Below are 24,987 nucleotides of genomic sequence, written 5' to 3'. Positions count from 1 at the left end.
GTTTGAGCCCAGGAGTGTGAGACCAGCCTAGGCAATATAGTGAGACCCTATCTCTACAAAAATTCTTAAAAAGCCAGGTGTGGTGGCACCCCGCCTGTGGTCCTAGCTACTTAGGAGGCTGAGGTGGGAGGATGGCTTGAGCCCAGGAGGTGGATGTTGCAGTGACCTGATATCATGCCACCACAGTCCAACCTGGGTGACAGAGTGAGATCCCATTGCAAAGAAAAAAAAAAAAAAAAGAATAGTAACATGCAGCAGTGACTCACACCTATAATCACAGCACTTTGGGAGGCTGAGGCAGGAGGATTGTTTGAGTTTAGGAGTTCAAGACCAGCCTGGGCAATATAATAAGACTCTATCTCTACAAAAAAATTAGCCAGATGTGATGGCACATACCTGTGGTCCCAGCTACTCAGGAGGCTGAGGTAGGAGGATCACTTGAGCCTGGGATGTCAACGCTGCAGTGAGCTATGATTATGCCACTGCATTCCAGCCTGGGTGACAGAGTCAGACCCTGTCTCAAAAAAAAAAAAAAAAAAACAATCTCTATCATCTTCCTCACTTTGTCTTCCAGAATTATGTCAAATCACTTGATGGCCTATAAAAAAGATAGAAATGCTTACTATTAATGTTTGTTTTCTTAGAAGTGTTAGTTGGGTCAGGGAGATAAAGTCCTTGATGTGAGAAAAGGCAAAGAAGAACCTAGGGCTGAAGTCCAAACCCCCGTCAAGTACACATTTAAGAGAAAATCAGGATCTTGAAACATCACAGAGGCCAAGGGAGGAGAGAATTCTAAGCAGAATGTCTTTAGGCCTGAAGGCAGAAATGTTCTTTGTAGTGGGTCGGTCAAGGAGAAAAAGACATTGCAGAAGCGGGTGGCCCTCCTTGGGGCTGCTTCTGTAGCAATTGTTCATTGCATTGGATCAAGGAGGAAATTATTTGTACCAGAATGTTTTGTTAGTGATTCAGACAGTTGAAGCTGTCTAAATGTGGGCTGCAATGAACAGCATAATACAACCCTGAAAACCATTGGAAACCATCAGTGTTAGCTATAAATAAATCTGGGTTTCCACTTAATAAAGCTATAATTTAAAATTATTATAATATTAAATTAGAAAACATGGCTTTTTCAGATCTTGTGTAGGCGGCTCCCAGCATCTGTCAGCCAGCAATCAATTAGAATGAAATCAGTTGGTCCAAAACTAACTTGTTGATGTCAGTTTGAGATATTGTTTGTATCAAACTATGAAGCCATATTTCAAGTAACATAATAGAAAACATGGACAAACTCCAGCACAGGCCTGTGCATGAATAGAAATGAAAATTAAATTGTCCAGTTTTCTCTTGCTGATTGAAGAATCTCTGTTCTGATTGAATGGGAGATTATAGGCCGTGAAGTCAAGCACCGTAACATTTACTTTTATTATGCCATATATTGTAGTTCCCACTGCATGGCAGGATTTATTGTTACACTTCAATGCTACCGAGATTTTCAGTTCCTTTCCCACGAAAGCACATAGCAACAGGCCTTCAGATAGGAAGCCTACTATGAAGTATGCCACCTGTTTTCAACTAATTGACTTAGAGAAAGCCCTTATCATTCCTCCTCAGTTGCCTAGCGTCATTGTTGGAACTGTTGTTTTTTTTCCAACCAATCCAAATCTCAATCTATTCCCACTTCCATCTCTTTATGTAGATCCCACCCCACCTTCACTTGAGTAGAGTGAAGATTTCTTCTCTGTCTTTTCAACTTGACACACAAAACACACTTCACACTATAGTCAGTTTTGGGGGCCAAGCATTCCTCGCTTTAAAGTCAACGGACTTGGGATGTGGAAGTGGTTTGAAAGGTATCAAGGCTAACTTCCATTCGTGCTCAGATCTCTCACAGATACCTGGGGCCTATGGTTCATTTGAACCAGGAAACATGGAAGTACTTGCCTGTGACCTAGGAATACTATTAAGAGCTGGTCAATTTGAGGTTCCAGAAAGGTTCTCAAAGGGAATTGTAGTGATAGTTGCACAACTCTAAATTTACTAAAATTATTGAGTTGTACACATAATATGGGTGGACTTTATGATATGTATGAATTATACTCAGCAAAACTATTAAAAAGGAAAAAAAAGAGCTAATTGGAATTTTCCTAACACTCACATTGAGGTCCCAGTGTTAAAATAGATAAGCACACCACTGATCTGTAAATATGGGATTCAAAGTGCTCCTTTGTCCCCCACTTTTTTTTTTTTTTTTTTTTTGAGAGACCAGGTCTCATTCTGTCGCCCAGGCTAGGGTGCAGTGGTGTGATCTTGGCTCACTGTAGCTTCCCTCCGCCTCCTGCATTCAAGTGATTCTCCTACCTCAGCTTCTTTTTTTTTTTTTTTTTTTTTTTTTTTTTTTTCCTCAGCTTCTTGAGTAACTGGGACTACAGGAGCATGCCATCATGCCCGGCTAATTTTTGTATTTTTTGGTAAAGATGGGGTTTCACCATGTTGGCCAGGCTGATTTCGAACTCCTGAGCTCAAGTGATCTACCTGCCTCAGCCTCCCAAAGTGCTGGAATTACAGGCGTGAGCTACGGTGCCAGGCCTCCTTTGCCCCACTTTATAAAATAGTTGTGATTATTTAGAGTAACAACTACTACATTGATGTTTCTGTATCGTCTGTAAACCAATCTTTTATTTATAAAATTTTGTTTTAGATGTGTTAAGAAAGCTCTTTAGGCTGGGCGTGGTGACTCATGCCTGTAATCCTAGCACTTTGGGAGGCCAAAGTGGGGTGGATCACCTGAGGTCAGGAGTTCGAGACCAGCCTGGCCAACATGGTGAAACCCCGTCTCTACTGAGAATACAAAATTAAAAAAAAAAAATTAGCTGGGTGTGATGGTGGGTGCCTGTAATCCCAGCTACCCGGGAGGCTTAGGCAGGAGAATCGCTTAAACCTGGAAGGCGGAGATTGCCGAGATCACGCCACTGCACTCCAGCCTGGGCAACAAGAGTGAAACTCCATCTCAAAAAAAAAAATGGCCATGCATGGTGGCTCACACCTGTAAACCCAGCCCTTAGGGAGACCCAGGAATGTGGATCACCTGAGGTTGGGAGTTTGAGATGACCAGCCTGACCAACATGGAGAAACCCTGTCTCTACTAAAAATACAAAATTAACCAAGTGTGGTGGTGCATGCCTGTAATCCCAGCTACATGGGAGGCTGAGGCAGGAGTATTGCTTGAACCCGGGAGGCGGAGGTTGCAGTGAGCCAGGATCACACCATTGCACTCCAGCCTGGGCAAAAAGAGGGAAACTCCATCTCAAAAAATAAAAATAAAGCTCTACAAAAGCTAGTAATCATTTTGTAATGTAAAACGTCCCCTTAGGGTGTTAAATGCACATACTTTTTACACCATTTTAAAAAATCAAGTCCTACCTGGACATTGATCTGTAGCTGATTACAACCCTGGTGATAAAATAATCCCAAAGTGTTTGAAAGGCTTAGGAGTGTTTTACAAGCATGTTTGGGGTAGAGCATGCCTTTTAAGTTTTTGTTCCTCTTTGAGGTACAGTCTGAGTACTGGAGCTGTGTGTGGAATATCCTCGTGCTTGAATCATTCCACTAATACAGCGGAGAAAAAACATTCCCCCTTCATCTCCCCTCGTCCATCATCTGAGGTTCTAGTGTTGAAGTAAGAGCAGTGAAAGCAAGCAAGAGTAAGGAAAGTAAGAACTAATATTCACTGGGTGCTCACTAAATGTTTTGTCTAGTTTTTCCTCACCATCCATAGCCCTGTGAGGGAGGTGTAATGATTCATGTTTTTACAATGAAGGATCAGAGAAGAAAGCAAGCTGGGGAAACTGAGCAAGATCATCTGGCTAGTAAGAAATTGGAGTTGAAGCCAGGTCTCCCTGACCCATGAGCCCAAACTTTCAGTGCATGGGATAGGTCTACATTAGCATTTCTTAACTGCTCTCTCCAAGGAGGTATTTGGCAATGTCTGGAGACTTTTTGGCTGTCACATTGTGGGGATGGGGTTGGGGTGGGGGTGGAAATGCTGCCTGGTATCTAGTGGGGATAGGCCAAAGATGCTGTTAACCATCCTCCAGTGCACAGGACAGCCCCCACAGACAACAAAGAATGACCCGTCCCAAATGTCAATAGCACTGAGGCCAAGAGAGCCCAGTCTGTGTTAAGAACGGGAAGAGGACAGGCCTCCCCCGCAAGTGCAACTTGTTCTTCCGTAGAGTGGCCTATCTCATTTCCTGAGAATCTCTATAAAACCTAGTTTGAAAATAATTTCAGAGCTTTGGAAAACCAGAGACTTCATATACAAAAAAGAAATTATATTTGAAATAATTAACTTAAACATCAACCAAGGACATGGCTGTGACCTTCGTGTGTGTGTGTGTGTGTGTGTGTGTGTGAGACAGAGAGAGAGAGAGAGAGAGAGAGAGAGAGAGAGAGAGAGACAGAGACACAGGGGGGATCTTAAGGCTTGCAGCAAGTGGAATGATACCATTTGAGTCTTTAAGTCTGATTTCAAATAGAGTGTTGGATTTGGGATTAGATATTTGCCAAAGATCAACTACTCAGTGTTTAAACGGGTATTACATAAAAAGACAATAACAAATTTGATCAGTACTAAGTTCTAAATCTGTGCTCTGTATAGTAAAATTATACGGGAGAGAGAGAGAGAGAACAATTTTAATAGTGACCATGAACACAAAACTTTTGTGATTGTGATGCCAAATCTCTATAAACAAGTGATTGCATTCTTACCTTATTTTGCAATTTCTACCTTTTATGATAAGAAATCACTTCTAGGGGTTTCTTATACAAATTTTGAGGAAAAACTCAGATCCCCTGACTTGGGGCTATTGGTTTTTCTGCACTCTTTTTAAAACACTTATTTAAAACTTCCCCTTTTGGAGCCAGAGAGCCAGTTATTGGTCCTTGCAGCATGTCAGATTGTTAAGCAATTTCTCAGGTTCAATAAGACAAGATATAGTGTGTCCTGCTTCCTATAAAAAAAAAAAAAAGAAAAAACCACGAGTGTCGTTTGGAGTGTTCCACATTGACGACTGGCTGAGTGTGTGTGTAAACAACAGCTGCACCTTCCAGCTCTCTCAGGGTTAGACATTCAAACATACGAACTTTCATTCAAGAGCCATGGCTGGCTCCTATAGACACTGTCTCCTTACTGGCAACCTTCAGACACAGCCCTTGGGACCAAGGATGTGGTTGACATTACCCACGCTGAAGAACAGGAGATACGGTTGCTACTGGTCTGCAGTCAAGTCTGCATATGATGGGCTAGGGTGCCCGTGTGTGGATGTGTGCAGCTCCGGTCCGTATCCAGGGACACAAATCATGATCAAAGTTAAATTTTTATCGGGAGTAGCTGAAAAGCACTATACATTTCTCAAGTGTGGTGACAAAAAGCAAAAGAGATTGTGCTGAGGATCAAATACTTTATGCAAAGGAAGTGAAACAGGTTGCATTTCTAATTGATGGGTTTTAACCCAGGCAGTCCTCTGGGCATATTTGGTTCCCTTGTCGAATTTACAGAGGCATAGTTAATTCAGAACAGTATCTGTGGCTGGCCCTCTCCCTGCATCGCCCTTGAGCCCTCCCCTGGTTCCCAGCCTCTCAGGCTCACAGTGGAGGTGTGCTGCTGAGGAAACAAGGTCAAGCTGGCAGCCAGCACTCATTTTGAAAGCCATCCTCCAGTCCTACAGGAGATGGTCCTTCAGGGCCCTTTGAAGGGCGGGCCTGGTCCTGGCTGTAAATTGAGTGTCTCCACTTAGACCTTCTCAGTGAAAGATGTTGGTCCTCATCAGAACTGAGGTACTCACCTCTGCCTGTGCGCCCTGCACAGAGTGGTCCTGCTGGCCTTTGGTGGTCCATTGCAGTGGCTGGGTTTGTGCTTAGTTATGAGGGGTTCCACGAACATCTTTCACCCTATCACATCCCGTAAGCACCAGTTCAATAAACATTGAAAATGCCAGTAGGAAAAGCCTCACAAATGCTGTACAAACAGGGGAAGGTTAAGTCAAAGTGGGGACATGATGGCAAATGTTGCAGAACCTCATTGGAGCAGTGCATTCGGTGGTATGTATTATTCCAGAATACAGAGAGCAAATTGGTGCTGTCCTACCCAAGTGCTCTATACCCACCAGCCTGCAAAATAGCTGACCTGAGAGAAGTAGAGTGACATTTAGGGAGCATCAATTCAGATGGCTCTTGGCTTGGAGAGGGTCACAGAGCCTAGTAGCTTTGTGGACTTGCAGGCAGCCCCAAAAGCTCACCTATATGCAAAGTCAGCATGGCCTCCCTCCCCTAGTATTGTGATCAGCTGCATCTCTGTGGCCAGGGCTCTTGCTCGTCATTCAGTCTGATGTCTGAGTGGTTCTACCTTTTCTACATGCTGAGACCATATTCTAGTGCTGTATTCTGGAGGTACTGGGTGTACCTCCAGATTTAACAATGCAAATCTGGAGGTACACCCAGTAGATTCAAAGTATTCTCATAGAACAAAGAGACTTGTATAGTAACCTTTGCTGCATCCACAGTATACTCCACAGAGGCCTCTGAGCTAAAAATGAATGCAGAAGCAAGAAGGGAACAGGTGATGTTCAGCTTTCAGATCCCACATGACATTTATTTGGCTTGGGGTGCCCCCTTCCCCCCATTCCCTGGCTGTGGGCTCATGGATTGGAAGAGCCTGGTTATGGCTTCCATTTTACTTCCATTTTCCAATATCCAGAGGAATGTACAAGCTACCAGAAAATCATGCTCAGGCATCCCTTTGTCACATTAAAAGCATTATGGACACATGACATTTTATTAAGTATTTTGTTTTAGTATTACTTTATTATGTAAATTATCAAAATCCTTATTTAGCCATGGACTCTTATTAAAGCATGGTCTTGGAAACCTTGGCCAAGGTTAAGAGCCTGCAAAGTTTGATTCATTACAAAAGAAAAATGATTAGCAGTTAGAGAGTGACATTGATGGGCCCCATTAAAAGATCATTGGATTTAGTGGTGGCAAGCGAAGGTTGGAGTTCGAGGTTAGCAGGATGCCCTGATTAGAACCAAGCTTACCTTTGTGTAACCTGTAGTGACACTCTCTTCGTCTCCCCAGGCTGATTCATGTCTCCCTGAAGTTCATACTGTTTGGAATTTCACAGACTCATTTACCAAAAAAAAAAAAAGGCATTTAATTTGGGAGACTGCTTGATTTTTCTTTTATTAATGATGCACATTCAGAAATAAACAAATGCCATCTCCTATTGGAAAGGGTATAATCTCCAAGTGTAAAATTGAACACATTTAGCTTAATGGGAAACTCACAATGTTGATCTGTTTCTCGGTGCATTATGACTGGTGATAACCTTGGCATGGACACATGCCAGTTCTTGGCAACTTTTGAAAACCACAGGTCCAGCTCATATCTGCAGAGATAGAAGGTGGCAGGAAGGAGAAATGTTGGGGGCAAGGAAAAGGCCCTAGAGAGAGTCAGGTGTTGAAGCCGTAGCTCAGGTAAAAACTTAGTGTCCAGAAATGTACAATTAGCAGATTAACTTTTTTTGATAGAGATAGGATTACTTGTAATTTTTTTCCTAAGAAAAAGTCGTGGAGTGTCAGATTTTTAAGAGCACTTTAAATCCTTTTTACCTCAGTCTTCTCCCTTCTCCTTATGTTTACAAATGAGAAATAGCTCATCGAGTTACCCAGGCTGCTGAATGGGAGCCTGCCAGCCCCTTCTAGCAGTTTTGGGGGACTGTTGTCCCTCCTGGGGTAGTAAAAAGCACACTAGGCTTTGAGTCAGGAGGTTTTTACTCCTCAAATTTTGTAGTCAGTGTAATTTTGGCTTCCATGTAATTCTGGACATTAGAATATTATTGTTTCACATATGCATTAAAGTTTTATATTATGAGTATCAGACTGCTCCTTTCTTTTTTTTTTTTTTTTTTTTTTTTTTGAGATAGGGTCTTGCTCTGTTGCCCAGGCTGAAGTGCAGCAGTGCATTCACAGCTCACTGCAGGTTCAACCTCCCAGGCTCAAGCAGTCCTTCTACCTCAGCCTCCCGTGTAGCAGGGACCACAGGTGTGCACCACCAAGCCCAGATATTTTTTCATTTTTTTGTAAAGATGGGTCTCACTGTGTTGCTCAGGCTGGTCTCAAACTCCCGGGCTCAAGCAATCCTCCCACCTCGGCCTCCCAAAGTACTGGAATTATAGGCAGGAGCCACTGCACCTGGCCTTGCTCCTCTTCTGTCTAGGTTAAGTGCTGTTAAAGAAGATGAAATTACCTTTACATCTTGCACTCCAAAAAGAAGTGTGCACTCTGCTCTGGCTGCTCATCCCACTGAAGTTGACCATCGAGCACACCATTGCACCTCCTTGGATCTTTCATAATTAATCTAGGGGTTTGGATGAAATGATTATGAAGAACCCAGTTCAGGCCAGGGCATGGGGTCTCATTCCTGTAATCCCAGCATTTTGGGAGGCTGGGGCAGGAGGAATTGCTTGAGGCTACCAGTTCGAGACCAGCTTGGGCAATATAGGGAAACTCTGTCTCTACAGAAAATTATAAAAGAAATAACCCAATGCAGCCTCACAGTCTATGTTTCTGTAACCCTGCCCATTTCTTTTAGCTGAGTTTTCTAGACATTGAGAAAACTGCTGGCTTGGTAGCCTCTGAATCCTCTTTGAAATTAAGTAGCTTATTCTTTCCTTTGGCTCTTCAGTATCTTTAGTTCTGTTCTTTTAATCTAGAATGGATAATTTGGCCCCTTCTACGGTCTAATATAGGTGTTTTTTTGTTGTTGTTTTTTGTTTTTGGTTTTTTTTTTTTTGCTTTTAAATGATTTGATGGCTATATGGAGATTTAAGAAATTGTTAAGAGGTTATGAGTATAACTTTGATTTTTTAAAATTTTTAGTGATGGGGTCTCACTATGTTGTCCAAGCTGGACTTGAACTCCTGGGCTCAAGTGATTCTCCCACCTTAGCCTCCTGACTAGCTGTGATTGTAGGCACGCTACTGCACCTGGCTCATGAGCATAACTTTTTGTAAAGTTTTAAAAAGTACTCATTCATCTTTTAAAAGAATTCTTTTGATTTTTTAATGCAAGTTATTACAGGGAAATGTAAAAGAATAGGATGTTTGCCATCCTAAGTAAGTTTGAGATCCTAGAGCAAACCCTGACATAGATGCAAGTTCCAGGTTGCAAGTTCTGTTTTCAAATCAGTTGGTTAGTAATTCTTTGCTTCCAGTGACATTGAAGGAGGTACCCAGTAAGTTGTTTGATGGTAGACTTTTAAAAATAATAATTCCTGGTGATGCTAGACTGTGGTCTAATTTTTGGTGTATAATTTGCAAGGAGTTCAGAAAATTGAGTGACATTGATGACAAAATTATTTCCACTCTGGTCAGGCGCAGTGGCTTATGCCTATAATCTGAGCACTTTGGAGGCTGAGGTGGGCAGATCACAAGGTCAGGAGTTCGAGACCAGCCCAGCCAATATGGTGAAACCCTGTCTCTACTAAAAATGCAAAAATTGGCCAGGTGTGGTGGTGGGCGCCTGTAGTCCCAGCTACTTGGGAGGCTGAGGCAGGAGAATCACTTGAACCCAGGAGGTGGAGGTTGCAGTGAGCCAATATCACACCACTGCACTCCATTCGGGGCAACAGAGTGAGACTTTATCTCAAAAAAAAAAAAAAAAGAAAAAAAAATATATATATATGTTTTCATCTCAGTTACTTTTTTGGGTTTTTTTTTTTGACGCAAAGTCTCACTGTGTTGCCCAGGCTGGAGTGCAGTGGCACTGTCTCGGCTCACTGCAACCTCTGCCTCCCGAGTTCAAACGATTCTCCTGTCTTAGCCTCCAGAGCAGCTGGGATTACAGGCCTGCACCACCACACCCAGCTAATTTGTTTTGTAGTTTTAGTAGAGACAGGGTTTCACCATGTTGGCCAGGCTGATCTTGAACTCCTGACTTCAAGCGATCCACCCACCTTGGCCTCCCAAAGTGCTGGGATTACAGGCATGAGCCACCACAGCTGGCCTCCATTCCATCTACTTCTATTTAAGTGAACAAATTTTTTTGGCACTTGTGTCTCTAAAATGAAAAATAGAGAGTTGATACCAAACCATCTCTTTCTGGTATTAATAATCATACACACATGAAGTGTTCGGGGGAAAAGCCAAATAAAATTGTTTTGTCATGCTTAAAAATTATTTATCAAAATGTGTGGTATGTGTGTATACTTATGTTCTGATCATTTGTATACTAATAATAATTGTAATGAGAACTCAATCCAGAAGAAAAATAATTTTTACACTTAGAGCCTTATGATTTCAGGAAAGAAAAAGTCTTAAGTTTCAATTTCTATACATGTTTTTACAATAGAAAGATGACAAAATAATTAACAACAGACTTGAAAATACATTAGGATAAAATTCAGCAGTAGATGTTGGAAATACGAATTTAAGGAGGAAAAGAAATTATGTAAAATTTCCAACTGTTAAAATCTAATGATATTTTTAAATGGATGATGATGGTGGTTAAATTGCTGCAGTGTTCAAATATATATTGGATATATTTAAGAAATCTATATAAGTTATATTTTAAAATCTCAATATTTAGAATATGACGGAAATTACATCCCTTGTGAGTAAAACTTACATAAAAGTTTAGATTTCAACTTGTTATGTGTGAGGAGGCTATATGAGGGTTTCCAAAATTATTTTAGAAAGTATACTGGCTTCATAAATATATCATTTTATACTTGCACAAACATTTCTATGGATTAATTTCTAGAAGTGACATTGATATATCTGAAGGTGTACACATTTACATTTTGTAATAGGTATTGCCAAATGGCATGCAGAAAGGTTGTGCCAATTTATGTTCCTGTGGATAATAATGTAACCACTGTTTCCAGTAGAGAATTAGATTATGTATCAGATCACTTTGCATAGCAAATATGGGCCTGTAGTGAGCAATTTTTAAAGGAATGCTATTTGTGGAGACCACTTTTCCCCACTTAACATTGCTTGTCATCAGTCCGAGTGAATCACTACCTCTCCTCGAAGCAAGACTGCAGTAAGATATGTCCCCTTTCCCTGATCTAAATTAGGTCCCCATGCTATCATTGGTAATTTCACATTTTTTTTTTTTTTTTTTTTTTTTTTGAGGCAGAGTCTCACTCTGTCACCCAGGCGGGAGTGCAGTGACGCGACGACGGCTCACTGCAACCTCTGCCTCCGTGGTTCAAGCACTTGTCCTCCCTTAGCCTCCTGAGTAGCTAGGATTACAGGTGCACACTACCATCCCCAGCTTTTTTTCTGTATTTTTAGTAGAGATGCGGTTTCACCATGTTGGTCAGGCTGATCTCGGATTCTTGACCTTGTGATCTGCCCGCCTTGGCCTCCCAAAGTGCTGGGATTATAGGCGTGAGCCACCACGCCTGGCCTAATTTCATCTTTTATTATTCTTTCATAGTAAGTAGCAGAACTTGTAATTATACAAACAAAAAGCATGTGTCCCTCAGTGGGTTCTTAGCTCCATGTGGGCAGAGAATGTGACTGTTTTCCACCCCTGTATCCCCTTTGCCTAACCCAGTGCCTGGCTCATAGTGTATGCTCAGTAAATAGCCACTGAATGAATGGGCTGAGCATAAGTGAGGAGAAATACCAAGATGCAGGATCATAATATACAGTCTTCATTGCCACTAGCCATGTGTGACTATTTAAATTTAATTAAATAGCTGTACTCATCCATAATCCATGCACTCTGTAGCCATGTGGGGCTAGTGGCTACCATTTGAATAGTCCAGATTATAGAAGACTTCAGTCATCACAGCAAGTTCTACTGGACAGTGCTGATATAGGATGATTGTAAGTTCATTCTCAAAACTATCCCTATGCTTGGCACAAAGTAAATAATAAATGTTTGATTAAATTAATGAGCAAATAAACATTGTATCTCCCGCTCTTATTCTTGAGCGACACATTTTGATGTAGAAGTTGCTTGTATCGAATAGCCAAACATTCTGTTAACTTGCCTAACACCTTATGTTTCTTGCCACAGAGTGCCTTGAAGAAGCCCTTTTTCCTGCCCATTTCAAAACACATTTGAATAAAATAAAAATAAAAAAAAAAACAAGCAACATTCTGTAGTGGAAAGAATCCCTTGGATAGGAATCTGTGTGCGGGCCCTGTTACTTGTTGGTAGTGACCTTGGGCACGTTTTCTAACCTCTGATCCTCCATCTCTTTCTTTGTGGAGTATAGTAATGCCCACACAGCATGCGGTTTTGTGCAGATGGAATGAGGGTGTGTGCATGTGAAGCATCTAGTAGTGGCATGGCTGGCACATGGAGTTCAAAACAGTAGCACAAAACTTGTTTATGGCCAGGCACAGTGGCTCATGTCTATAATCCTAGTGCTTTGGGAGGCTGAGGCAGGAGGATTGCTTGAGGCCAGGAGTATGAGATCAGCCTGGGCAACATAGCAAGATCCTATCTCTACCAAAAAATAAGACAAAACAAAAATTAGCTGGGTATGGTGGCTACCTACTTGGGAGGCTGAGGCAGGAGAGTTGCTTGACCCCAGGAGTTTGAAGCTATAATACCATGAACTATGATCACACCACTACATGCACTCCAGCCTGGGTGACAGGGTGAGACCCTGTCTCTTAAAAAAAAAAAAAAAAACCCCAACCCCTCAAAACTAACTTACTTTCAGCAGCTTGTGTCCTGCAAAATTTTCACACCTGGATTATAAATGAAACCACAACAGCTGATCTGCTGTATCCTTACATGTTTTGGAGGGCTTATTTTCCTGCAGAATCTAATCATTGCTAATAATTTCATTTAGTTATTCAGCTAACACAGGTGTTCGTTTGACTCCCTAATAATGGGCCTGTCTCGATAGTCTGCACTGATTTTCCACACCAGTCAAATGACGCTTGGAGTGAGACTTCCTCCTCCCATCCAGACTGCCTCATGATGCCTCTGCAATGCAGAGAAAGTACCTGCAGCCCTGTGGGTTTAGGGTTTTTTCATTTTAGACCTAAAAAAAAAAAGGTAGAGGTGGGGGATTTCTAGCCTTGCTCTTAGATCCTTGTTTCCAAATCCCACAGCTCCATTAATGGTACATGAAAACAGAATTCTATCAGCGTGATTTGAAAGGGTTTTCACATAGTCTTTCATTTATGAAAGAATAACCTTATGAAGCTGATGGCTCATATATTTCTCTCATTTTTTTCCTACTGGAAAACCTGAAGCCTAGAAAGATTGTTTGTTAATGTATTAAATAATCATTTTTTGAACACTCACTGCAAGCCAGGAGTGATCTTAAGTCCAGGGAAACAGAGAGAAAATCCGTAGCTTCTTCCCTGGCTGGTGGGGGAGGCAGAGAAGTCAGCAGAGAATGTCAGTACAGGGTACTAAGTGCTGAGATCAGGGTGATGGGTGAGTAGGGATGCACCCAACCCAGGCCTTAGGGTGCACTCTGGCTTCTTGAAAGAGGCCCCAGTTGTGGCACTGAAGGAATTAGTGGGGAGAGGAAGCCCTAAAGGGACACACTCAGATCGGGACTGTACACCTCTCTGGGGCAGCATGCGAGTGGTAAGGGGCTTATAGTGAGAAATTATTACAGTGGTTCCAAGCAAGAAATTGAGCCACCTTAATAATCTGAGACAGGGTGTGGAGAAGGGACAGCTTCCAGAGATATTAGGAGGTAGTAACATTGCCAGGTTTTAGCTGTAGGCAAACTTCTATCCTAAAGCTTTTTTTAAAGTCCACAGCAACACGCTATAAATGAATGCAGAGAACCATTTAGGAGCTCCCAAAGAACTCTGCTGGTGACAGCTAGCCTGAACTTAGCCTTTTGACTGTTTCTCCTCTGTGCCTTCACTGGATGTGCTTTGTGCACCTGCGGTCACTGGTACCATTCCTCCTATCCATGGAAAATGAGACTACACTTTCTAATTGAACCAAATAGGGTGTGACTGAAGTTCATGGAAAATGGGCAACTCCATCTGCCATGAAGAGTCAGAGGCCCTTTACAAGCCAACGCCATCGTGCCCAACATGAATTATCCCCATATGTCTGCAGAGAGTTTGTCATCCAAGTATCACAAAAGCCAGAGGCCTCTCATCCTTATGAAACTAACTTCTTAAAAATACCCTAGCATTTGCCAGTTTAATAGCTTTGGACTGGCTTAGGAGCATTAAAACCTTTTTCTTTTAAGAGGAAAAATTCCCAACCAGGCTGAGAAAGCTCATATCAAGTTTCAGCTTGATTCATTTCAAAACCACCATGAAAATTGGGACATTTTCTCCACACCACGATGGGTTAGTCATGGAAATTCTGCCTTAATTGTAGCTACCATGGCCACAGTCATGAGATGCGTGCTCTGTGCCACTGAAAAGTGATGTGACAGTACTAGAGAGTTTCTCCCCTTCACTGTCAGAAAGCAGAAATGTGTTACAGTTCATGGTCTAAGGAAACATGCCAGGGTAACCTCAGGTTCCCTTTTCAGCAAGCAATCTCATATTTGGTGCATTTTTTTCTGTATGGCAGTTTGGTTTGGCTGCTGTTTCCAAAAAGTGCTCTTTCCAAACTAAAACTATAGAAAGTTAAACTTAGCAGAAATGTGCAGTAAACTGGGTGTGTGGTGGCTCATACCTGTAATCCCAGCACTTTGGGAGGCTGAGGCAGGTGGATCACTTGAAGTCAGGAGTTTGAGACCAGCCTGACCAACATGGTGAAACCCCATCTCTACTAAAAATACAAAAATTAGCCAGGTATGGTGGTGCACGCCTGTAATCCCAGCTACTAGGGAGGCTGAGGCAGGAGAATTGCCTGAACCTGGGAGGTGGAGGTTGCAGTGAGCCGAGATTGCACCACTATACTCCAGACTGGGTGACAGAGCAAGACTCTGTCTCAAAGAAAGAAAAAAAGTACATTAAGAGATTAAGAGTGGCTTCCCCTGAGGGGCTCGGACCTTTCTCTTATTCATGAGTGATAGAAATAGAGCAGTCTTCTCTGCCAACTGTCCTGGAGACATTTGCTAAGCGTGGCCAGGCTTCAATGTGCCTAGACCTTCGTAGTGCAAACCTCAACCAGTAAAAAGTCAGCCTTCTCTGCATCCATAGCAGAGAATGGTTCTTCAGCCTCAAAGCTGCTCATGTCCTGCTAGGAGCAACTTCTGTAAGTTACGCTCTTGGTTTTTTTCTTGCAATCATTTGTTCATTCGTTCACTTACTTCTTCATTGACAAAAGAGCCAGCATGTTTTATCCAGGAACATTCTAGACTTAGAGAACACAAGGATGAGTTCCTGCCCTCCTGGGGCTCACAGCCTAAGTGCGAGAGACAGACATCACACTTCTGGGTTGTTTTAAAAGTGTGATTCATTACAGACTGCTACCTCACACATTGTCAAATCCTAAACTCCCAGGTGGACTTAATTCAGTGGGCCCGGGAGGGTGTGGGGGCGTCAAAGATGGAATCCTCCCTGGAATCTTGACAGAAGTTTCCTGGCATGAACTTGTCCACCCCTGCACACAAGTGGACTTACCAAGTCCATCCCGAGAGGACCCGAAGCTGTCCCATCCCCTCCCCTCGCTCCCTACATTCCTCTCCCACCCATTATGCTGGGTCACATTTCGGGCCTCTTCCTGGCTCCAGCTGCAGTGTCTGACCTGCCACCAGTCATCTGAGCCTTTGGTCACCACTTTGGTCAAGTGCTCCAGCACCTCTGTGGCCCTCCAAATCAGGCCAGCGCCCCTCAGCCCACCATGGGAGGACCCACTGCTCGAGAGCCCAGGCAGGCTGTCTATTCACTGGGCCCTGGAGCACCCTGTCGGTCACTGGGTGACCTTTCCACTCCTCCGCTTGGTCAAATCCTCACCCCCGAACCTTCCCACGGCCCCTAGCCTCTGCTAGAGCAGTGCTTCTGAGCCTTTGCTGCATGTTCACATCACCCGGGAGTTGGACACCTTCCTGTGCCCAGGCTGCACCCCAGTTGGGGTGAGTCAATCCCTGGGGTGCAGTGGTGTTTTGTCTTTTTAAATTGTCCAGGTGATTCCTCCATGCAGCCAAGGTGGAGAAGCAGAGTTAATTCACCTTTTGTTGTTCTTCAGTCACTTCATCTTGCTCAGCTTTTGCTCCTGAGCTTGTTTTGGTTCTCTGGACAGAGCCATGACATAGGTTTGTCCAGCTCTGCCCCTGGTAGCTCCCAGCCAAGGCCCTTGGCAGCAGCCTGTTTGCTGGAACCTTTAACAGCCCTCTCTTCCATCTCCTCCCCTGGCTGCCAGTCAGCATCTGCTCCTTGGTTTTTTGTCCTCTCTCCTCTTGCGAGCCTTCCGAGCCTTCCTCTGCCCCTCATTTTGTCTCTGTCCTCCCCCACCAGCCTCCCACCCCCAACAAACCTCCCTGTCCTGGGCCTTATTTTCTTCTTCCAGAACAGTTGGAGATCTGCATGGATAACCTGCTAAACTCGTTGTATGTAGAGTACATACAAGGCTATTTGTGCAGTGCTTTTCCATAACAGTAAAAAATAGGAGGGGGAAATGATTTGGAAACTAATTATCCAACAAATGGGATTGATTAATTACAGTACAACAACTATTAAAATATTTACAAAGAATTTTTAGAGATATGGCATATCAGGTTAAGTGAAATAAGCAGAATGTAATATTACAAATAGTATGAGCTATACTATTTATTTATAGGAAAAAAAGCCTGGAGGAAAATATACCAAAATATTAACAGTGCTTGTCTTGATGTGGTAAGATTATAGTTGACTTTCTTTTATTGTTACAATTTCATATTTTGTTTTTTAAAAATTAGACACTGGTCATGTATTACATTTGTCATCAGGGAAAAGTGATTTAAAAAGATGAATTGGGGGGATGTTCATGTCAGATGGTGGGTTTTTGCATCCATCCAAGTGTGTAATGGTAAATTTTCATTTTGGACAACATGGGCTTAGTAGAGGAGAGTCCCAGGGTAGAGTCTGGAGGAGAACCTTTTAAGAAAATAAGTTTCTCCAGCCTGGGCAACAGGTTGAAACCCCGTTTCTACAAGAAATACAAAAATTAGCCAGGTATGGTGTTGTGTGCCTGTAGGGAAGCTGAGATGGAAGAATCACCTGAGTTCAGGAGGTTGAGGCCTCAGTGAGCCAAGATTGTGCCACTGCCCTCCAACCTAGGAGACAGAGCAAAACCCTGTCTCAAAAAAAAAAAAAAAAGAGGGAAACAAAAGAAAGAAAAAAATAATAAGGTTCTCTTAAAGGGAAGGCCCCTGAGAGGGGTCAGCCCAGTGAGCCACCCCTGGATGGAGAAGTACATCCTAGCAGCGGGTTCTTTGCCCTCCCCCGACTTAGGGTCCTCCTGGCACCCTGCTGAGCCAGCTGGATAGGTGGGTACTCAGGTACTGGGTGCTGATGGGCTCCCTCTTGGCCTCAGAGCACCACTGATGTTTTTCTTTGTGCCATCTCTGCAGATGGTTAACCTTTGGTTATACTTGCCTTGCCCTGAGTAATTATTCATTCATCAGGATAATGTCACTTAATAGAATCCCAGGTGTAATTGAATGGCATCTCCTGACCAGTGACTTGTGCTTGATTTTCGCATGTTCCACTAAAGAAAATAGTTTGCAGATAACACCTGCGTGTTCATTAATAGAATAAAGTTGTTACACAGCCAGACCACTAATAACCATCAGCAAAAGAATTCTTCCGAAAATAAAGTGGGAGGAAATGCACATCGTTTGTTTTTTTAACTTCCCTGTCCTGGGCCTAGTATAGCTGCAGTTATGGAAGTTAGGATGCTTTTAGCTGCAAATAAAGAATATCTGATTAAAACTGGCTGAAATGGCAGGGGTTTGTTAATTTCATATGGCAAGAAGTCTGGGCACTAGATCATCTCAGAGTTGCAACCCATTGATTGGGATTGTCAGTTAGCATTTTCTTTCTCTTTTCTTCTTCTTTTTTTTTCCCCCATTTATTTATTTTATTGCATTTTAGGTTATGGGGTACATGTGAAGAACATGCAAGATTGTTGCATAGGTACACACGTGGCAGTGTGATTTGCTGCCTTCCTCCCCGTCACCTACATCTGGCATCTGTCCCCTTGCTATCTCTCCCCAGCTCCCCACCCCCCACTGTACCTCCCCTATTTCCCCCAACTGACCCCAGTGTGTAGTGCTCCCTTCCCTGTGTCCATGTGTTCGCATTGTTCAACACCCGCCTATGAGTGAGAACATGCGGTGTTTGAACTTCTGCTCTTCTGTCAGTTTGCTGAGAATGATGGTTTCCAGGTTCATCCATGTCCCTACAAAGTACACAAACTCATCATTTTTGATGGCTGCATAGTATTCCATGGTGTATATGTGCCACATTTTCCCTATCCACTCTATCGTTGATGGGCATTTGGGTTGGTTCCAGGTCTTTGCTATTGTAAACAGTGCTGCAGTGAACATTCGGGTGCACGTGTCCTTATAGTAGAACGATTTGTAATCCTTTGGATATATACCCAGTAATGGGATTGCTGGGTCAAATGGAATTTCTATTTCTAGGTCCTTGAGGAATCGCCACATGTCTTCCACAATGGTTGAACCAATTTACACTCCCACCAACAGCACAAAAGTGTTCCTGTTTCTCCACATCCTCTCCAGCATCTGTTGTCTCCAGATTTTTTAATGATTGCCATTCTAACTGGCGTGAGATGGTATCTCAATGTAGTTTTGATTTGCATTTCTCTGATGACCAGTGATGATGAGCATTTTTTCATGTTTGTTGGCCTCATGTATGTCTTCTTTTGTAAAGTGTCTGTTCATATCCTTTGCCCACTTTTGAATGGGCTTGCTAGTTTTTTTCTTGTAAATCTGTTTTAGTTCTTTGTAAATTCTGGATATCAGCCCTTTGTCAGATGGGTAAACTGCAAAAATTTTTTCCCATTCTGTTGGTTGCCGATTTGCTCTAATGACTGTTTCTTTTGCTGTGCAGAAGCTGTGGAGTTTGATTAGGTCCCATTTGTCTATTCTGGCTTTTGTTGCCAATGCTTTTGGTGTTTTGGTCATGAAGTCCTTGCCTACACCTACGTCCTGAATGGTTTTGCCTAGATTTTCTTCTAGGGTTTTTATGGTGTTAGGTCTTATGTTTAAGTCTTTAATCCATCTGGAGTTAATTTTAGTGTAAGGTGTCAGGAAGGGGTCCAGTTTCTGCTTTCTGCACATGGCTAGCCAGTTTTCCCAACACCATTTATTGAACAGGGAATCCTTTCCCCATTGCTTGTTTTTGTCTGGTTTGTCAAAGATCAGATGGTTGTAGATATGTTGTGTTGCCTCTGAGGCCTCTGTTCTGTTCCATTGGTCTATATCTCTGTTTTGGTACCAGTACCATGCTGTTTTGATTACTGTAGCCTTGTAGTATAGTTTGAAGTCCGGTAGTGTGATGCCTCCTGCTTTGTCCTTTTTGCTTAGAATTGACTTGGCTATACGGGCTCTCTTTTGGTTCCATATGCAGTTTAAGGTGTTTTTTTCCAGTTCTATGAAGAAGGTCATTGGTAGCTTGATGGGAATAGCATTGAATCTGTAAATTACTTTGGGCAGTATGGCCATTTTCACAATATTGATTCTTCCTAACCATGAACATGGAATGTTTCTCCATCTGTTTGTGTCCTCTCTGATTTCGTTGAGCAGTGTCTTGTAGTTCTCCTTGAAGAGGTCCTTTACGTTCCTTGTTAGTTGTATTCCTAGGTATTTTATTCTCTTTGTGGCAATTGTGAATTGAAGTTTGTTCTTGATTTGGCTCTCTTTAAGTCTGTTATTGGTGTATAGGAATGAATGTGATTTTTGCACATTGATTTTGTATCCTGAGACTTTGCCGAAGTTGCTTATCAGTTTCAGGAGGTTTGGGGCTGAGACGATGGGGTCTTCTAGATATACAATCATGTCGTCTGCAAACAGAGACAATTTGACTTCCTCCTTTCCTATTTGAATGCCCTTTATTTCTTTTTCTTGCCTGATTGCTCTGGCTAGAACTTCTAGTACTATATTGAATAGGAGTGGTGATAGAGGGCATCCTTGTCTGGTGCCACATTTCGAAGGGAATGCTTCCAGTTTTTGCCCATTCAATATGATATTGGCTGTTGGTTTGTCATAAATAGCTTTTATTATTTTGAAATACGTTCCGTCAATACCTAGCTTATTGAGGGTTTTTAGCATAAAGGGCTGTTGAATTTTGTCAAAGGCCTTCTCTGCATCAATTGAGATAATCATGTGGTTTTTGCCTTTGGTTCTGTTTATGTGGTGAATTATGTTTATAGACTTGCGTATGTTGAACCAGCCTTGCATCCCCGGGATGAAGCCTACTTGGTCATGGTGGATAAGCTTTTTGATGTGCTGTTGCAATCGGCTTGTCAGTATTTTATTGAAGATTTTTGCATCTATGTTCATCATGGATATTGGCCTGAAGTTTTCTTTTCTTGTTGAGTCTCTGCCAGGTTTTGGTATCAGGATGATGTTGGTGTCATAAAATGATTTGGGAAGAATTCCCTCTTTTTGTATTGTTTGGAATAGTTTCAGAAGGAATGGTACCAGCTCCTCTTTGTATGTCTGGTAGAATTCGGCTGTGAACCCGTCTGGACCTGGGCTTTTTTGGGTGGTAAGCTCTTAATTGCTGCCTCAACTTCAGACCTTGTTATGGGTCTGTTCAGGGTTTCAGCTTCTTCCTGGTTTAGGCTTGGGAGGAGGCAAGTGTCCAGGAATTTATCCATTTCTTCCAGGTTTACTAGTTTGTGTGCATAGAGTTGTTTGTAATAATCTCTGATGATGGTTTGAATTTCTGTGGAATCTGTGGTGATATCCCCTTGATCGTTTTTTATTGCATCAATTTGGTTATTCTCTCTTTTCTTTTTTATTAATCTGGCTAGTGGTCTGTCTATGTTGTTGATCTTTTCAAAAAACCAGCTCCTGGATTTATTGATTTTTTGAAGGGTTTTTTGTGTCTCTATCTCCTTCAGTTCTGCTCTGATCTTAGCTATTTCTTGTCTTCTGCTAGACTTTGAGTTTTTTTGATCTTGCTCCTCTAGCTCTTTCAGTTTTGACGATAGGGTATCAATTTTTGATCTCTCCTTGCTTCTCATGTTGGCACTTATTGCTATATATATTCCTCTAGAGACTGCTTTAAATGTGTCCCAGAGATTCTGGTATGTTGTGTCTTCATTCTCGTTGGTTTCAAAGAACATCTTTATTTCTGTCTTCATTTCATTGTTTATCCAGTCAACATTCAAGAGCAAGTTGTTCAGTTTCCATGAAGCTGTGTGGTTCTGAGTTAGTTTGTGAATTCTGAGTTCTAACTTGATTGCACTGTGGTCTGAGAGACTCTTTGTTATGATTTCCGTTCTTTTGCATTTGCTGAGGAGTGATTTACTCCCAACTATGTGGTCAGTTTTAGAGTAGGTGTGATGTGTTGCTGAGAAGAATGTATATTCTGTGGATTTGGGGTGGAGAGTTCTGTAAATGTCTATTAGGTTTGCTTGGTCCAGGTCTGAGTTCAAGTCCTGGATATCCTTGTTAATTTTCTGTCTGGTTGATCTGTCTAATGTTGACAATGGGGTGTTAAAGTCTCCCACTATAATTGTGTGGGAGTCTAAGTCTCTTTGTAAGTCATTAAGAACTTGCCTTATGTATCTGGGTGCTCCTGTATTGGGTGCGTATATATTTAGGATCGTTAGCTCTTCTTGTTGCATTGATCCTTTTACCATTATGTAATGTCCTTCTTTGTCTCTTTTGATCTTTGTTGCTTTAAAGTCTAATTTATCAGAGATGAGAATTGCAACTCCTGCTATTTTTTGCTCTCCATTTGCTTGGTAAATCTTCCTCCATCCCTTTATTTTGAGCCTTTGTGTATCCTTGCATGTGAGATGGGTTTCCTGGATACAGCACACCGATGGGTTTTGTCTTTTTATCCAATTTGCCAGTCTGTGTCTTTTGATTGGGGCATTTAGTCCATTTACATTTAGGGTTAATATTGTTATGTGTGAATTTGATACTGCCATTTTGGTGCTAGCTGGGTGTTTTGCTCATTAGTTGATGCAGATTCTTCATTGTGTTGATTCTCTTTACCATTTGGCATGTTTTTGGAGTGGCTGGTACTGGTTGTTCCTTTCTATGTGTAGAGCCTCTTTCAGGAGCTCTTGTAAAGCTGGCCTGGTGGTCACAAAATCTCTGAGTACTTGCATGTTCACAAAGGATTTTATTTTTCCTTCACTCATGAAGCTTAGTTTGGCTGGATAGGAGATTCTGGGTTGCAAGTTCTTTTCTTTAAGGATGTTGAATATTGGCCCCCACTCTCTTCTGGCTTGTAGGGTTTCTGCTGAGAGATCTGCTGTGAGTCTGATGGCCTTCCCTTTGTGGGTAACCCGACCTTTCTCTCTGGCTGCCCTTAGTATTTTCTCCTTCATTTCAGCCCTGGTGAATCTGACGATTATGTGCCTTGGGGTTGTTCTTGACGAATATCTTTGTGGTGTTCTCTGTATTTCCTGGACTTGAATGTTTGCCTGCCTTGCTAGGTTGGGGAAGTTTTCCTGGATAATATCCTGAAGAGTATTTTCCAGCTTGGACTCATTCTCTTCGTCGCATTCAGGTACGCCTATCAAATGTAGATTAGGTCTTTTCACATAGTCCCACATTTCTTGGAGACTTTGTTCATTCCTTTTTACCCTTTTTTCTCCATTCTTGCCTTCCCATTTTATTTCGTTGAGTTGATCTTCGACCTCTGATATCCTTTCTTCTGCTTGGTCAATTCGGCTGTTGATAACTTGTGCATGCTTCGCGAAGTTCTCGTGTTGCGTTTTTCAGCTCCATCAATTCACTTATATTCCTTTCTATTTTGTCCATTCTCGTTAGCGTTTCGTCAAATCTTTTTTCAAGGTTCTTAGTTTCTTTGCGTTTGGTTAGAACATGTTCTTTAAGTTCACAGAAGTTTCTTACTACCCACCTTCTGAAGTCTGATTCTGTCATTTCATCACACTCGTTCTCTATCCAACCTTGTTCCCTTGCTGGTGAGGAGTTGTGATCACTTGTAGGAGGAGAGGTGTTCTTGTTTCGGGTGTTTTCATCCTTTTTGCGCTGGTTTCTTCCCATCTTTAAGGATTTATCCACCTGTCGGCTTTGTAGTTGCTGGCTTTCAGATTGGGTCTCTGAGTGGAGGTTCCGTTTGTTGATGATGAGGTTATTTCTGTTTCTTTGTTTTCCTTCTGACAGTCTGGTCCCTCTGCTGTAGGTCTGCTGAGGTCCACTCCAGGCCCTGCTTGCCTGGGGTTCAACTGCAGCAGCTGCTGAACAGTAAGGGTTGTTACCAGTTTTCTTCTTCTGCTATCTTTGTCCCAGAAGGATACCCGCCAAGTGTCTATCTGATCTCTCCTTTATAAGGTGGTTCTTTGGATATATAGGGGTCAGGGAGCTACTTGAGGAGACGGTCTCTTCTTTATAGGAGCTCAAATGCTGAGCTGTGAGCTCCGTTGTTCATTCGGATCTGCTGGGCAGGTACGTTTAGGTCTGCTGCAGCAGAACTCATAAACTGCTTTTTGTTCCCAGGTGCTCTGTCCCAGGGATTTAGGGCTTTATGAGTTTCGGTTATGCTGCTGCCTTCTCTTTTTTTTTTTTTTTTTTTTTTTCCTTCCTTCAGAGCTGCCCTGCCCAGCAAGGAGGCAGCCTAGTCACTGTCTGCCTGTACAGGCTTTGCTGAGCTGCTGTGGGCTCTGCCCAGCTGCCGAGTGAACTTCCCTGCAGTCCTGTTTATATGGGTGTAGTTAGAACTGCCTTGGCAATGGTGGCCCGCCTCTGTTGTGGTGGAGTCTCTCTGTAGCGGTGGGCTGCCTCGGTAATGGTGGACGCTGCTCCCCCACAGAGCTGGACCATCCGGGGTTCAGCTGCGCTTGCTGTGAAACTCTCAATCCAGAGAGTTTCTGATTGCTGTTCTTTTGTGGGGGTGGGACCAGCCGAGCCTGGTCGCCTGGCTCCCTGCCTCAGAGCCTTTTTTTTTTCTTTTTTTTAAGCTGGTGTTCCAGTCGCCTGTTGAAGAAGCGCCGCGTTGTGTGTTTTTTCCCATGTGACAACTCACTGTGCTGGCTTAAACAGTGGCACTGGGATTCCTGGGGCTTTTTTTGCCCTGGAATCTACTGTCCTGGCTCCCTGCTCAGCCCCCTTTTTAAACAGACGAATGGGTGACTTCCCATGGCTCCAGTCGCCAGCCAGAAGGGCACCCGGACCGGTGTATTTTGTACGGAGAACCGCTGCTCCGGGGCACCGACAAAGCAGCCGCGCGGGGCAAAGCAGCGGTGCTGGTGGCAGGCACAGCCGCGCTGGCCGAAACAGCCGCGCTGGCGACCCGTGGAGCTCCTCCGCCCTGGGAATTTCCTAGTCTGTGGGCAATAAAAATGCAGCGTCCACTCACCTTCTGCGCTTTCACTGGGAGCTGCAATCCTGAGCTGTTCCTAAACGGCCATCTTGGATCGATCAGTATATCAAGAAGACTTTTTTTTTTTTTTTTTTTTTTTTTTTAAGAGTCTTGCTCTGTTGCCAGGCTGGAGTGCAGTGGCACAGTCTTGGCTCACTGTAACCTCTGCCTCCCAGGTTCAAGCGATTCTCCCACCTCAGCCTCCCAAGTAGCTGAGACTTCAGGTGTGTACCACCATGCCCAGCTAATTTTTGTATTTTTTAGCAGACAGGGTCTCACCATGTTGGCCAGGATGGTCTCGATCTCTTGACCTCGTGATCCTCCTGCCCCGGCCTCCCAAAGTGTTGGGATTACAGACGTAAGCCACTGCGGCCGGTGAGCATTTTCCATTTTTCTATCTTGCCTTCCTGTGACCAGATGGCCACATGGTCACAAAATGGCCACAGCTCCAGACATCCTGTCCTTACACAGTAGCATCCCAAGCAGGAAAGAAGAGGAACAGCAACACAAAAGGC

General features: G+C 43.0%; 1 protein-coding gene and 1 long non-coding RNA gene across 14 annotated transcripts in view; both read left to right on the top strand.

Annotated features, from left to right (window-relative positions):
• Window positions 1–24,987, top strand: part of SH3KBP1 (SH3 domain containing kinase binding protein 1) — a 374,021-nt gene that overhangs the window by 332,987 nt on the left and 16,047 nt on the right. The window lies entirely within an intron of this gene.
• LOC116556733 lies at window positions 3,258–7,249 on the top strand. The gene is made up of 2 exons (XR_004271136.1): window positions 3,258–6,447; window positions 6,489–7,249. It is a non-coding gene; the product is annotated as an uncharacterized LOC116556733 (long non-coding RNA).

Source organism: Sapajus apella, unplaced genomic scaffold (assembly GCF_009761245.1).
Source record: "Sapajus apella isolate SASKATOON/1434 unplaced genomic scaffold, GSC_monkey_1.0 scaffold17, whole genome shotgun sequence".
Lineage (NCBI taxonomy): Eukaryota > Metazoa > Chordata > Mammalia > Primates > Cebidae > Sapajus > Sapajus apella.
The sequence above is the reverse complement of the archived record's forward strand: the minus strand, read 5'-3'. Positions and strand labels throughout refer to the sequence as shown.